The 15,333-nt window shown below is 36.9% G+C and overlaps 1 pseudogene; it reads left to right on the top strand.

The window, feature by feature from the left end:
* The first annotated feature begins 7,264 nt into the window (after positions 1-7,264).
* On the top strand, positions 7,265-8,052 carry LOC114498813 (annotated as a pseudogene).
* The last annotated feature ends 7,281 nt before the right edge of the window (positions 8,053-15,333 follow it).

Genomic DNA, 15,333 nt, shown 5'->3' with positions numbered 1-15,333 from the left:
GGGGGTGGGAGGAGGAGAGAGGGGGAAAAGGTATAGAGAATAAGTAGCATAGAATGTAGGTTGAAAACAGATAGGGGGAGGGCAAGAATAGTACGGAAAATGTAGAAGCTAAAGAACTCATAAGTATGACACATGGACATGAACTAAAGGGGGGGAACGTGTGTGGGAGAGGGGGTACTGGGTGGAGGGGAGAGAAGGGGGGAAATGGGACAACTGTAATAGCATAATCAATAAAATACATTAAAAAAAAGCATTTATTTACTATTGCTGCCTTCTAGCCAAGCTTGTGAAATTAGGTAAATAATTCTTATTATACTGGCTTACATGAGCAATCTTGAATTCCATGTTGAGTATCCTTGTGGACAACAAATCGCTGTGACTGAGAGGACTCCAGAGCTTGGATTATTCTCTCAACATACATCAGTAGTAGGTGAACCCAGGGGCACTGAGAATCAGTCTTTGCAGATGTTGTAGTTAGTGAGAAACATGTATTAGTCTGGTTTGGGCCCTCCTTGCTGCTCTGCCAAAGAATTTGAAGATGAAATTTTTTAAAAAAATGTGTATCTAGGCAATTTCATATTCTTCAAAGACACTCCAAATGAACCACCTTTGAAACCTTAAGGATTTATAAAGGAAATTTATTCATGCTATCGTGAATCTCTATCATGTTATCTCTCCATTCTATATTGCCCAATTTAGTTTTTATAGTCTGCCTCATTCTTTCTTCTTATGTTTCTGGTTTTCTCTCTGACCACTATTCCCTTTGAAAACAGATCCATAGATTGACAGAAAACTCCACTTTAGTTCTAAGATTAGATTCAAGACACTTACCCAATGTGTTAGCAAATTGCAGAGTCAAAAGGAAAATGGAGCCTCATGCTATTCATTAATTATAATTTATTCCAAAACTTGACTTCAATTACTCAACACTTATTCACAGAACATTTAATAGGAACTGAGAATAACAAAAGGGTGAAACCCAAACTTATTTGTCACCAGTAGGTGTGGAATGCTTACAGTATACAAGGACCCTGACAGGTGCTCTATGATAGCTATGTAGACAAGCATTGCTCTGGCCTTGGCTGGACTTACACTGGGTGAACACGTGGTGGTGAAGAAAATAGGACATGTATAAGTAACCACAAGGCTTGTGGTCCAGGTACCACATGGCTCACAGAAGCTGCAGAGAGGAGGAGCACTGGGGCTGAGGAGCGCTGGTGGTGCTAGTGCCATCTGACCTAAGCACTGAGGGCAGGCAGAGTGGGAACATGTTCAGAATGTTGGGATTAGAAGGAAAAATCTCTCAGTGAGAGTACAGGTATGCATAAAATTCTAAATCTAGGACACCATGAAAATATCTTCCTATTGTAGTGGGAATGCAAGACCTAGGCAAGAAAGCAAAGGGAAGATAATAAATTAGTTCATATAATTAACAGTTAAATACCGAATAACTACTATATGGCCAGGCATTATTCTATGATCTGGCATATGGCAGTAAGTATTACTTACTCATGAAGCCTAGATTCTAGCAGGGAACATGGTAGACAGCCTGTAAAGTGGTCCTGGGTGAGCTTTACTCCTAGAAGTCATAAGCTTATGTAATCCCCTCATCTTTGAATGTGGGCTGGATCTAGTGATTTGTTTTTAATGATAGAATATGGCAAACATGATTAGATGTCACTTCAGGGATTAGATTACCCAAAGACTGTGATTTCCATCTTGCTTGTCCTTTCTCAATCCATTCCTGGCTCACAATGGGGGAAGCCAGTTGGCACATTGTGACCTGGCTTATGAAAAGGCCCTTGTGGCAAGAAACTGGTCAGTGGCTCCTTCTTCAGTAAAGCCTGGAGATGACTATACTCCTGGCTGAAAATTTGATTATAGCCTTGTGAAGATCCTTGAGCCAGAGATACCTAAAACAGTGTCTGGATTCCCACTCCACAGAACCTGTGAGGTAATAAATGTTTGTTATTTTATGCTACAAAAATTTGGTGTAATTTGTCATACAGAGAGAGATAACTAATATAGGGGAAAAGAAGAATCTTCTTCTCATTTCTAAACATACATACAATGACTTAGAGTAAGCTTAGATGGGATACGGGCGGGGGAGACTGAAAACTAAGAGTTCCAGGTAACAGGTTGGGGGAGGTGGTATTGCAACTTTGTATTGGGTGATCGGGGAGGGTCACTAGGGTACATAATATTTGAGCCAAAGCCTGAAGGAAGGATGAGGTGAATCTATGTGGATTGCAGAAAGAGGATGTGCTAGGTAAAGAAGGCCTCAGGTACTAATGCCATGAGACAGGGCTGTGTGAAGTTTATTTGAGAAAAATCAAGAAGGCAATGCAGATTCAGGGGAGTAATGGGTGAAGAACGGAGTGGTTATATGTTAATGTGGTGATTGTGCTTTGCAACTTCAACTTTGGGGGCTATTTGGCTTTTTTAGATTTTAAAACAGTCAACTTCTGAGTATATTTATGAGAGTAAATTGTGTTAATGCTATGAAGATATGAAGAACCTGTTATCCAATTCTATTATTTAGACTAAAATATGCATTTTGGTTTAGAACAGCATATCTTTTATTAAAATTAATGCAGAGATGAGGACTTTACATAGAATACTTTACATATGCTTATTTACATAGACTACTTACCTATTTTTTCTTTTAACTTTAAATGTGCTTTGGGATATATATCCCAGATGAACTTTGCTCTCAAATGAACAACCCAGTACTTGCAAGAAAACGTGTACTTTACCAATTAGGTTCAAGCATTTGAAATGTGATGCTCTTATGCAAATTTGTCACAGGTAACCTTTAAAAAGTGAGTAAAATACCTAGCTCATCCAAAAAAATCAGAGAAGTAGTTTGAGGACAGAAAATATAGGACTTTAGAGGATATGGTAAAGCCATTGTATTTAATACTAAGTAAACTGGGAAGCTTTTGAAGGGTTTTGAACAAAAGTGTGATATTACTTGAGTTATATTAAAATATAATAAATGCTTCGTAACACACACACACACACACACACACATATTTCTCTGAGTGTTTTTATAAAATTTACTATAAAGGCAAGGTAGAAAGCAAAGGGGTTAGTTGGGAGGCTGTTATAATGATCTTGGTGAAAAATAATAATGGGTGTTCAGACCAGAGTGGTGGCAGATGGTACAGTGAGAGTAAACCCACATATTTCATACATTTTTTGTATAAGAGGTGGGAGAAAAAAAGGAGAGTTAAGAATGACTGACTACACTGCTCTTTCTTGGACATCTGCAAATGGAATTTCCATTTACTCTGATGGTGGGGGGTGGACTGGGGAGTAGAGTGGGAGGTCATCCATCAGGAATTTGGGATTTTTTTTGTCTTTTTTTTTTTTTTTTTTTTTTTTTCCTATAGAGGTTGAGTCACTGCTCAGACATCTATATAAAAATGGAAAATAAGTTTTGGGGTATAAAAGTGTTGAGGTCAGGGAATCCATGACAAAGTGATACATTTGGGAACTGTCAGGGAACAGATGATATGAAGCCAGTTCATTCACTCTGCATCATTTTAAGAGGTTTTACTTATAGCTTATAAGAGGTCTCTTGGAATATTATTTATATTTAACACCATGAGAATTAGGGCCACTGGAATTATGAGAGTATAGCCATAGGAGACTGGAAGGACTCAGGCATTAATGGTAGAAAAAAAGAAAAGAGGTCTATAAATTGTACCCTAGGGAGCCTAGCACTTGGTTGTCAGGAAGTTTATGGAGAACTAGCAAGGAAGGCATGAAAGAGGAAGCCAGCAAGGCAAGCAGAAAGTATCAGGAGAACCAAGTAAAGAAGTTATGTCAAGAAACAGAGTAATCAACCATGCCAATGCTGATGAAAGATTAAATATGATTACCATAATCATTTGACTAATGAACAACTTAAGGTCCTTGATGAGTTGGTAAAAGCTGGTTTGTAGAGTGGGAATGAGAGCATAATTGGAGTACCATATTTTGCTGTGTATAATGCACACTTCTTTGCCTAAATTTTTGAGGGATAAATAAGGATGCACACTGTACATGGGTATAAAGATTACATACTATGAGTATAATTGCATGTGTAATGTGCACAAAAACATGGTTATGGATTATACATGGGAGTTCATTATACATGGCAAAATACAGTAGATTGAACAGAGAATGAGAAGATAAGTAATGCCAGTACAGGCTACTTTTTCAAGTTGTTTTGCTCTGAAAGGGTGTAAAGAAATTAAGTGGTAGCTGTAGGAGAGATGAGGTTAAAAGTGTGTTTGTAGGTGCATAATTTTAATTCTAAAATAGAAAAATAACAGTACATTTTCATACTGTTACAAATAATCCAGGAGAGAGAGGGAGAAATTCAATATGCAGGAAAGGAGAGTAGAACTTGGAGCAATAGCCTTGTTTATATGAAGAGGGATGCTTTAAATCCATGCACAGATACCAAGTTTGGCATTTGATTAGAAAATGGAGTGTTTATCTACAAGAAAAGGAGTGACTGCACAGAATATATAAATCCTTGCGGGTGAACAGGTGCTTGTGGGGAGCTTGTGGGATTTCTCTTTTGATTGCCAGTATGTTCTCAGTGAAACATGGTTATTATCTGAGAGAGACACTGGGAATCCAGGAGATATAGGAAGTGTTTGCAGGCATAAAAAGATATTTGCCATCTCAGAGAGAGAAAGGGTGACTGGACTACAAGCATGGGTAGCCAGTAGCACCAAAGGCCCACTTGGTGTTCTTCTAGTCTCATGCAGGGTTCACATTTGAAGTGAGACCAATCAGCATAATTATGTGTTTTTCTGCCATGTTTATGCTGCCCTGAAACAAACATAGATTAGATACAAAATTGGATTTAACCAGGGATTGGACTTTTGCCAAGTTAATATAACAACATAGAGAGGAACAAGACATGGAATCTAAGCTGTATAAAGACAGAAACAAGGATGGGAAAAGAATTAGTAAAATAATAGTAGCATCAATGGATTTATATCCTTGTGAAAAGGCAGTAGTGAGGGGGTAAAAACTTGCTGGTGCAGCAGTACCCCAAGGAAAAAAAAATGGATGAGTTTAACGATGGTATTTTTGAGTAAGGATTCATGAAACTGAGAGAATGAGTGTAAACATGTAGCTGGGGTGGGCTATATAAAGCCAGGTGCACCATCTCCACAAAGTTCTCAAACTGGTGTCCCTTTAAGAACAATCTGATAGTAAATGCATGATGGTGTAAGTGGGACATAACAAAAGGCAGAGGGGTGTGTGTACAGATGATTATGATAGCAAAGGTGATTTTTGACAAGTTATGTCTTAATTTGCAGTTTTATACCTATCTCATCAACTGAGAAAGGCTACTCTTCCTTAATAGTTACTGTTTGAAAAAGGCAAAGACAGATTTCTTTTTGTAGAGCACCTGCAGCTTGTCCCTTTTGTCAGTTGTTTGAACATCATGTGCCAGCTAGTGATGAGACAAAGAAGACAGCACCTCCTGCGTGTGCAGCATCACCTTATACCTGTGGGCTGTATGTTCAATCTAATCAGTAGACTCTCACATTCTGGTGCTTGTTCATGCCTTTACCAGCTCTGACAGCAGGCAGACTTACCCCATTATACCAATGAAGGCTTTGGAAAAGCAGTGTAAATCAAGCCATATAGGTAATGCCCTAAAAAATACAGGGTGTGGCACAAATATTGCCCTTCCCCCCCTTTTAAAGATTTTATGTATTTATTTTTAGACAGAGTGGAAGGGAGGAAGGGGAACATCAGTGTGTGGTTGCTTCTCATGTGCCCCCTGCCCCCCTGGGGACCTGGCCCACAATCCAGGCATGTGCCCTGACTGGGAATCGAACCAGTGATCGTTTGGTTGGCAGGTTGGTGCTCAATCCACTGAGACACACCAGACAGGGCATGTCCCCTTTTTATTACAAAACCTTCTATTACAAAATTATAAGCACATAATTCTGTAGCATAACAATGTCACACTCAAGCATACCACATGACATTTTAGGTGAAATGTTCAAGTTAAAACTATAAATTATTACACCTATATTATTACCCTACCAACCATACTCAAGTAGGTGTTACTTCTGCCAGATCCTGTAATACTGAAAGGAAATTTGAAAGTCACTCCTTCATTAAGTAAACTAATTACATTTTGCAGTTATAACTTTAATTTCAATGTTAACATTAGAGCACAATGCTAGAAAATCATAAAGTTGAAACCCCACCACTTTCCCCCACCCCGCCCACTCCCACCCTCATTCTTTCCCTGCTTTGACTTTGTCCATGGATCCTTTATACATGTTCTTCAATGACCCTTCCCCCTTTTTCCCCATTATCCCCCTCCCCGTTCTTCTTTCCCCTCTGGTTACTGTCAGTTTGTTCCTTTTTTCAATGTCTCTGGTTATATTTTGCTTGCTTGTTCATTTTGTTGATTAGGTTCTACTTACAGGTGAGATCATCTGGTATTTGTCTTCTACCTCCTGGCTTATTTCACTTAGTATGATACTCTCAAGTTCCATCCACACTGTTGCAAAGGATAGGAGCTCCTTCTTTCTTTCTGCTGTGTAGTATTCCATTCTGTAAATGTACCATAGTTTTCTGATCCACTCATACTGATCAGCAGTTAGGTTGCTTCCAGCACTTGGATATTGTAAATTGTGCTGCTGTGAACAGTGGGGTGCATGGGTTATTTTGAATTGGTGTTTCAGGATTTTTAGGGTATAATCCCTGCAGTGGAATTGCCGGGTGAAAACACAGTTCCATTTTTAGTTTTTTGAGGAAATTCCACACTGTTTTCCAGTGGCTACACCAGTCTGCATTTCCACCAGCAATGTACTAGGGTTCCCTTTTCTCCACAACTTTGCCCCCACTTGCTATATTTAAAAAATAAAGGTAAAATAAAGACTTTTTCAGGTGTCCAAAGGTGAAATACTTCATCACTAACTGACCTACACTAGGAGAAATGTTAAGGGAGGTCTTTCCAGCAGGAGGAAATATCAGAGAGATGCTATTATGAGCACTAGAAGTGGTAAATGTGTGAGCAAGTTATAATTGGTTTCCCATTGTAGAAAATAGTTCCACTCTGATATCACATCTAGATTAATGGCAAAAGATAGGTAGAGGGTCAGATGCTATATTTTGATATAAATATGTTCATGACCCTTAATACTAGAAGTTATTGATAGTGAAAGAGAAACAAAGTTAAAAAATGCATGTCAAAAGCTAGCCTTTTTCAGTTTCCATGGTGGGAGAAGTAATGAGCAGTAAAGTCTCCAAGGACCCTTTTCCCAAGGCAGTGCCAGAAGTCCTGCACTGGAACCAGTGCAAGTACCAGAGGTCATTGGAGAGGGTGGATCTGCAGATCTGCATGAAGAACCACAGCCTTCGGAAGGACAAACACTTCTTGGGCACCATCAGACTCAAGTCCACTCTGTGCCCCAAGTTGTCTGTGTGTGTGTCCTGGGGAGCCAGCAGCACTGTGAGGAGGCCAAGGCTGTGGACATCCCCTTTATAGATATCCAAGTGCTGAAGAAACTCAAGAATAAGAAACTGGTCAAGAGGCTCACCAAGAAGTATGATTCTTTTTTGGCTTCAGAGTTTCTGATTAAGCAGATCCCACGAATCCTGGGTTCAGCCCTGCATAAACCTGTCAAGTTCTCTCCCTTGTTGACACACAATGAGAATGTGATAGCTAATACTGATAAGGTGAAATCCACAATCAAGTTCCAAGTAAAGATAGTGCTGTGTCTGGCAGTGCCTGTTGGCCATGTGAAGATGACAGATGATGAAATGGTGTACAACATCCACTTAACTGTCAAGTTCTCGGTGTCATTGCTTAAAAAGAACTGGCAGAACATTTAGGCTTTGAATATGGAGAGCAACATAGGCAGGCCCCAGTCAGTGTTGGTACTAAGGCACAGCTTAACAAGCCATATTGCTACCATTACAAAAAAAAAGAAAAAAAAAAACCTGGCCTGTGGAAATTCCAGTAATCATATGTGTAAAATATGTGTTCAATTTTTACTGATAATCACTCCAAAATAAATTTTCTACTTTTAATTATATATTTGATATAATATATATATATATATATATATATAAATATATATAAAAGATTTTATTTACTTATTTTTAGAGAGGGAAGGGAGGGAGATAGAGAGAGAGAGAGAGAGAAACATCAATGTGCGGTTGCTGGGGGTTATGGCCTGCAACCCAAGCATGCACCCTGGCTGGGAATCGAACCTGGGACACTTTGGTTCCCAGCCCGCACTCAATCCACTGAGCAACACCAGCCAGGGCTGATATAATATTTTTTAAAAATATAAAAGTAACTTACTTTTTATATAGACATGTTTTGAAAAAATATTTTTTATTTTTATTGAATTTATTGGGGTGACACTGGTTAATAAATGTATACAGGTTTCACGGATACAATTCTACCATTCATTACCTGTATATTGTATCTTGTTTTTACCAGCCCAAGTTTCATGATTCATTTCCTTTTATCTTCCCATCCCCCTTTCCCTCTGGTAATTACTATATTGTTGTCAAAAAATTATAATTGTATTTGTAGGGCACAAATGTGTAGCAGTTGTGTAAAGTGTGAAGCTAATTTTGTGCATCCCAATATATCAAATTGGATCTTCGTGTAACTGGCATTTTTTTTTTCTTGTTGAAGAATGGTACTTCTAAAAAATACAAGCATGAAAATCACCATCAATGGAATTAAATTATGTGAAGAAGTTTCTATACATACTCATCAGTAAATCAATCTGTGTAGCACAAGAGTAATTTGATTACATATTATGTAGTTTAATGTAACACAGCAGCAATTTAAAGTGCTTTAGAATTACTTTTGTGTATACCTTAATTTCAGATTCATTTTCTAAATTATTAATAACTAAAAACAAATGACAACCATACTGAGGAATAGCTGAATTATTATTTTGTTTCCTCCATAAGAACTTTATTATGATATCATCATCATATAAAGTGAAGATCAGAAGTATTTAGTTAGAGAACTGTAAGAGAGAAGGAGTACTGTGGAGGGTATTAGAGGATTCATTAATAGAATATTACATTATTTCCTGGAATATATGATGGAATTATTTCCTGGATTATATGATGGAATATTTGTAAACTTTTAAAATGGGTAATTTACTCTTATCTTTTTTATAAATGTACATTTATTCTACATCATAATTTCATTTATTTTGCTTATATTTCTTGGCACTCTATCTCAATGAAATATGTTTTTAGCTCCACAAAACATGTATTTCTGTACCACAGAATAGTGATGGTAGATATTAAACTCTGGTTTGGTAGCTCCCTAAACATATATTAAAATGCAGCTATTATTTTAAACATTCTTGATAGAGGTTTTATTTCTTCTCTTCTCAAGGTAATTATAGTGGAGATAATATAATGCGATATATCCAAAAGAAAGTTAGACATGTAAAGAATTATGTTAGAGAAAGGAAGATGAATTAACAGGAGATCCTGGGTCTCATTAAACTGAATGGTAATTATTGGATGAACTGATTATATGTGACACAATTTCACATCTATGTACCCAGGAGTAAAATCCTAACTCTGTAATGCAAAGTCTAATTTTGTTTTCCTGCTAGACATGAATCATGTTCTCCCTATATAACCCAGGTGTCATCCAAAAGCCCTGTTTTGGAAGTGTAAGTTTTCCAATACCTTTAGAAGTGGAAGCTTTCAGCAATAACTCTTCTCTTCCTACCTATGGTTTCTGTGCCTTGGTAAATTTGTCCTTGAGCTAGTAGCCTTGGTGTGTCTCACATTACTCAGGTGAGGTCCTGCCCATTCACAAAATGTCCATCCACCAAACAAGTTTTATAAATATCCTGTGGAAATTGGGGACCTTATTCAGCTGAAATTCTAGTCTCATCATTCACCTGAGTGTTGATAAATGAAACTCCTTTTATATGATTGTCAGACCACAATGCTGAAAACCTGAAACCAATACAAAACAATATTGAAAGTAAACTGTAATTGAAATATAAAAAAATAATTTATTTTAAAAATTATTAATAGAAACTACTGTTGTAATGTTATACTGTGAATGTCTATTTTCCTCATTATACTAGGCATGGTAGGAGGCAATCTGCTTCTATTTCACTCAGGGACATTGTTGTGAAATTATAGCTTCTCAGATATACTTCCTAAATCACTGCCACCAAGAAGCCAGCCCTAAATGCTCATTAAAAATTCTCTTGTCTATACCTCACCTAATACCAACCTTCACTGTGCTGATTACCTGGTCAAGTCAATAACTTGACTAGAAGCAGTAATTTGTTTTAGGTGAATAAAATGATTCTTCATTGAATATGAATGGAAACAGAGCCTACTTTCCTTAGAAATTATTGGAGGTGGATCAGAAGCAGGACCTGTCCAGTTGGTTCCATGTTCAGAGCAATGTAAAGGCTTTCTTTTTGCTGTGGGATCCAGAAGAGAGGCAGTGATTTGGGAAGACAACTGCTGAGCCTAAAAGTTTAATCTCCTTAGCCCTGGCTGGCATAGCTCAGTGGATTGAGCTCAGGCTGCGAACCAAAGTGTCGCAGGTTCGATTCCCAGTCAGGGCACATACCTGGGTTGCAGGCCATGACCCCCAGCAACCGCACATTGACGTTTCTCTCTCTCTCTTTCTCCCTCCCTTCCCTCTCTAAAAATAAATAAATAAAATATTAAAAAAAGTTTAATCTCCTTTAAAAAAGAAAAAATGATAAAATTTGATGGTGATAGTTTTTCATCTTCCATGAACTCAACAGGTATTCTGATCTAAAATGATCACTTCAAGTCTTTTTCTGTGCAAAAATATTATGGTTTTGCTTGTACTTATGGTGCAACATAGGAAGGGAGTAGTAAAATGGAACTTGTACAGGGCTTTCCTTTTTCTTCCCATTTAGAGCAGGCCAACCCCCCTTAGCATGTGAAATGTATGCCTTTTCTGAACCAAACTAATACTTTAGTGAGTGTGTGCCGTTGTGTAACCTGAAACACCTTTTGATGAGCCATTCATAAAGGCCCAAATAGAAAATATGTCAAGAGTTGAGCATTCGGCCCTGGCTGGTGTGGTTCAGTTGGTGGGAGCATTGTCCTGTAAACCAAAAGGTCTTAAGTTTGATTCCTGGTCAGGGCACATGTCTGGGTTGTGGGTTTGGTGGTGTGTATGAGAGGCAACTGATTGATGTTTCTCTCTTATATCAATATTTCTCTCCTTCTCTCCTCCCTTCCTTCCCCATCCTCTAAAATCAATAAGCATGTATTCTAGTGAGGATAAAATAAAAAATAAAAAGTAAGAGTTGAGTATTCTGAAGCTACCACAAAAGGCATCTTGTGTGCTGTGTAGGTTATGCATGCATTTCTCAAGAACACATGTCTACAAAAGTGAATAGTTGTAATGATGATTTATTTAACCAGATGTACAGTTTTGAGGTTATGCCTCAATACTGTTGAAATGTGTTGTTACAGAGGAACACCTTAGCTTCTTTGAATATACAAATCAAATGGAACATTGAAGAGATCACATTTATATTTCATATAGCTGGAGCTAGGAATTTATATAGGTGGCATAGTGTGGACTAAATTAGTTTGTTATTTATATAAGTAGGATAATTTCTCCTGCTGCCCACTGTCAATTGAATGTCATTTGGGAAATAAAGCAATGCTTAGGTGAAAAAAGAAAATAAAATGAGGAAAGAAAGCAGTTATCCTGTGGTTTATGTAGACTTCTTGCTCTTCTCTTAGCAAGTCAATTTATTTAGTGTGGTTTTAAATCAACATTGGATAATGTTGACTACATAATTCTATACTCATACTCCTCCCATCCCAACCTACATGGATTGAATCACTACTGGAGAATTCAACACCCTGGGATAATAAGCACTTTCTGACCTGATAATGTAGAAATGAATTTTAAGTCTGGGAAAAGTATTATTTAACCTGAAAATTACTTTACCATTTGCTTGCCTTTGTGCCTCTTGTGAAATTACTGCAATAAATAAACATTATTTAGACAGAGTTTGAACATATACATATATCTAGGAACAAATATCCATCATTAACACAACAGTTTATCAGATTAGGTAGCAGAGAATAAAGTGATTCCATACATCTTAAATTCAGTGTCTTATCTGTCTGTGTTAAGAGGGAGGTTGGAAAGACTCACTGCTTTTAAAAGGTCATGATTTAGTCTTCAGACATAATCTTACATACTCTGATTAAATTCTTTTCTATAAGTACATTTATCTTTGGCTCTGATTTCTCTAATCCATCTGACATGGGATCCCGCCTTGGCCCATTTTTGTCTAATATCTGTAGCAAAGATTCTTTCATTCTCTGATATCTCCTGAAGTTTTCAAAGTTGCTAAGGCCAGGAGAAATGGAGAGATTTTACTCAGAAGTCATGGAAAATGCATGGCTTAGGAACACTACTGATATGTAGATGGAGAAAGAGCATTGGCTGAGAGAAAGGAATCCAAAATACACTGCCAATTTGGTTATCACCAGGTGGAGATTCACCCCTAAATGCATATTGGCTCTTCATAGTCAGACCTCTCCTGTATGCTAGTCCATAGCACATGTGCACATTGGACAGGCTTAGGTGATTTCCACAGGAGTCACCAAATATTTTGAAGTGGTACATGAGACCTACCAGTAAATCTCTCAGCTTTGCCTCAACTCCCAGAAGGGAGTCACTACCACTGTTATCCCCTTTTAGTTTGCTGAAAAACTCTGACCTCCCTAAAGCACTCCTTAACCACTGGTGGTCCCCTGGCTTTGGGAGCCTCTAGAATATCTCCAAAATCTTCACAATTTTGAAGAAAGAGAGAGTCTTTGCTCTTTCCTTTGTCATATCAATTAGGGATTTCATTCGCTTTGTTCTCAGGACTCATTGCCCATGCCTATATGTGTCTTCAGCCATACTGTATATTTATTCTTTGTTTACATATGTGTAAACACTTGCACCACACTAGGAGGTGAGTCCTATATCTCTGTATCACTCAAGACTTTCTTACCCAATGACCTGCTGAATAATAGATGCTCCAACACATTTGAGTGAATTAACAACAGTGTTCTGAACCTGTATAACATGTTTTTCAAAGTTTCTAAGGTGAACAATTAACTTACTTAGTAATATTGTTATTTCTTCAGAGATGACATATATTAAAATGTGGAAGTCACTGAAAATGATTTCAGAAAACATTTTAGTTTCTACTTCATGTTTGGAATTTGGTTTTGCAGTGCTATTTGTTTATTGCCATTCATTTTCATTGTAGAAAAAGCTAGAGATTGCAAGAAGCTCCTGGAATAATTATTTGTTGAAATTATTCAATAGAATATTCTGGAATAAAACCTTTATGGCTACAGTATACTTTTTGAGCTATAATCATAGTCAGTGTTAGTTATATGAACAAGTGATTGGCACAGATAACCACATTTCCTATCTAGTTCCAAAACTGCATTTCATGATTTTTATATGACAGGTGTTTCATTTGATTAGCTTTAGAAGGAAATCCATACTTATAGCTTAGTATTGTGAGTATATTCATGTTTTGGTTAAAGTCTTCTTGCTCTGAGCTTTTCCACACTTAAAAATAGAGATTGCAATCGATGAACTAAGTATAGCTATACTACTGGAGACTGACTAAACAAAAAATCCACAGAAGCTACCTGAACTGCACTTTTTCCAAGGCAAATTCTTCTAAGTTATTGTATTGATTTGATTTGCATTCAAATTGCTCAGAATTTTAGTGGTGTATTTTCACTTGAATGATTTGCTATCAAGTAGAGAATGAATAGATGGCATGTACAGACTCCAGTGTGGAGCTGGATTTTAAAACATTTGCTAATATTTGTGTAATGATATTAATAGCAAAATAAAAAAATTATGAGGGTGAATCATATTTTTTATTATTTGTTAAATACAGAGAATTGCATTGATTATGAATTCTCTTATGGGTTTAGTTTTAATTAGTATGAAATTTTATGTCATACTTTTGTTAATTTTATTCCATGAGTTTATATTATTAATTTTAAAATTGTAATAAAGTTTTAATTTAACTGAGAAGTAGTTAGTTTTAAGCATATTGACCACAGAGTGCAATAACTATTATTTAAATGTTCATTTATAATCTGCATTTTATATTTAATTTGTGATATGTTTATTATTCTAACTGACTGATTATAATACAAATAAAATAAACCTCTAATTATGTTTTTTGGCACTGACAATAGTTCAGCTTACCTTGGGACCTACTGAAAATTTTCATAATCAGTAATATTTATACTGTCATCTGTCACCACAGTGTGCCAAATCCTTTACATATAGCAATTGCTTCTGACTTTTCTGGGGTAAGAGACTATAATTGTTTCCTAGAGCAAATATACTAAGATTGTATGTAGATTCAATAGATTATATTCTATATTCACTCTAAGGTGAACTCTGTCCATAGTAGTATATGTTTTCATAAGGAAAATGGATAACAAGTTTGTCTTTTTGGGAACTTGTTTCATTTTGCTAGTGTTGAGGCAATCTACTGGAGAAGAATATGTCTGTTTCATGGTACAGTAGATGGCAATGAGCACATTGCTAACTATTTAACAGGTGCTCAAATATTTTATAAGTGATAAAAGGAGGAAACATGAATAAATGAAATATACAGAAACACACAGTGGCAATATACTGGGTCCCTGACCTGGTGGTACAGAGATGGAAATCTACCTTTTCTTTTTTGTTCAAAGAGATTAGGATTAAAGTAAAAAAAGAGCCTATTAAATTATTTATAGTTAAATGAGATAAAATCACAACAATAAATATTGTTTACCTGGAACTTACAGCATGCTTGGAATTACACATTTAATCCTCAAAGACATCTTTGTGGTAGTCATCAGCATTATAATTTTTCTGAATTCTAAAAGGTTTAAGTAATTTTTCCCTGGATCACACTTTTTAAAACTATATTTTATTGCCCTGGCTGGCGTAGCTCAGTGGATTGAGCACAGGCTGCGAACCAAAGTGTCGCAGGTTCGATTCCCAGCCAGGGTACATGCCTGGGTTGCAGGCCATAACCCCCAGCAGCCACACATTGATGTTTCTTTCTCTCTCTCTGTCTCCCTCCCTTCTCTCTCTAAACATAAAAAAAGTGAATAAAATCTTAAAAAAAACAAAAACAAAAACACCCTATATTTTATTTACTATGCTATTACAGTTGTCTCAATATTTTCTCCCCTTTACCACCCTCCCTGTACCACCCCTCCCTTTGACATCCCCCCCCCCCCCGCCGGCTTAGTTCATGT

Source organism: Phyllostomus discolor, chromosome 6 (genome assembly GCF_004126475.2).
Source record: "Phyllostomus discolor isolate MPI-MPIP mPhyDis1 chromosome 6, mPhyDis1.pri.v3, whole genome shotgun sequence".
Lineage (NCBI taxonomy): Eukaryota > Metazoa > Chordata > Mammalia > Chiroptera > Phyllostomidae > Phyllostomus > Phyllostomus discolor.
This window is presented reverse-complemented; position numbering and strand designations above follow the sequence as displayed.